This window comes from Hylobates moloch, unplaced genomic scaffold (assembly GCF_009828535.3).
Source record: "Hylobates moloch isolate HMO894 unplaced genomic scaffold, HMol_V3 SCAFFOLD_9, whole genome shotgun sequence".
Taxonomy (NCBI): Eukaryota; Metazoa; Chordata; class Mammalia; order Primates; family Hylobatidae; genus Hylobates; species Hylobates moloch.
Genome location: NW_026652284.1, coordinates 20,657,158 through 20,658,539, shown reverse-complemented (window position 1 = coordinate 20,658,539; position 1,382 = coordinate 20,657,158).

Below are 1,382 nucleotides of genomic sequence, written 5' to 3'. Positions count from 1 at the left end.
TACCCAGAGGGCACAAGGAGCACATCCTCATGGGGCCTTCAGATAATCATTAAATCATTCAATAATCTATAAATGATAATAATTATAATTTAATTATCAACAATCTAATTGATATGAAAATGTTAATTTATTAAATCACCTATAATCACTGCAACAAATGATTATAAAGTGTGCCAATTACATTAGGAAAACAGAGGGCTGGATTGAAGAATGGATTGGGTCACCAGTCGGGGGCTCTTGGAGGAGGCATCATTCAATCCAAAACCTGAAGGCCGAGGAGGTCTCGGGAGGGTGCAGAGGAGAGCGTTTGGGCAGTGTGGCCAGTGTGTGCAGAGGCCCTGGGGTGGAGGGAGATGAGCTTGCTGAGTTTCAAGGAACAGAAAGAAGCCTGAGTGGCTGGAGTAGAGTGGGCAAGGCAGAGTCCCCAGGGGCAGTGCTGGAGGGGCTCCGGGGTCATTTGTCATCACCCTCTCTGACTCTAGGCTCTGCCAAGGCCCCCTTCCTGGCATGCCAGCCCATCGCCCCCAGAAACAGGGCTCTCTGTCTCCTTTTGCCTTCCCCAGAACTTCATCTGAGGCTTTGCACCAGAGCCCCTGGAAGCCCCAGACCCATGGGTGGGCCTTCTCCAGATGTCCCAGCCCTGACTTTGCCTTGACCACAATGTGCAGTGGGCCCAGGGCCAGGCCAGGGCTGGGGGAGGCCGGTTTCCCTCTTGCTTTCATCTGCAGGCAAGATCTCTTTCACCGTATCTGTTGTTTTTAGGCCATGTGTTGGGCTGTGGACAGTGAATGAGACTCAGGAACACACGCCTATAAATCTGCGCGAAATGAAAGAAAGGTCCAAGCATCAGGGCGCCTGACGCCCCACAGGCCCTCCCCCTTCCCCCGTCCATCTGAGGACTCCTTGGGGTCTGATGTCAGGGGACAAGCTAAGAAAACTAAGGAACAGGAGTGGGTGGCAGACAGATGAGACCTGGAAGGGAGCCCAGAAATATCAAACCCAGCACAAGACGGGTGGGGGACTCACTCAGCACATTCGGCCAGAGCCAGACCAGAACCAGGGTCTCTGACGCCGTTCCGTGAAGGACCTGAGCACCTACTGGATGCTGGGCCCTGGGAGGAAATGAACAATCACTATGAGAAATGCCCCGATGTAGGATGGCCACCTGACCGAGCAGAGCCAGGAACTCTGGGCCAGTTGGGTGACCCTGGGCAAGTCGAGACCTCCCTGAGCTTTTCGTCTCTCTCCCCTGCAACATGTTTCTGCCAGTGATGTTGGGAGGTTCTGAAATCACATGAAGCCACCTATGTTGAGAGGCTCTTAGAGCTGCTGTATCTGTGCAAGCCTCTGGATCCTGTTTCTAAATTATTTGTTATTTTTTT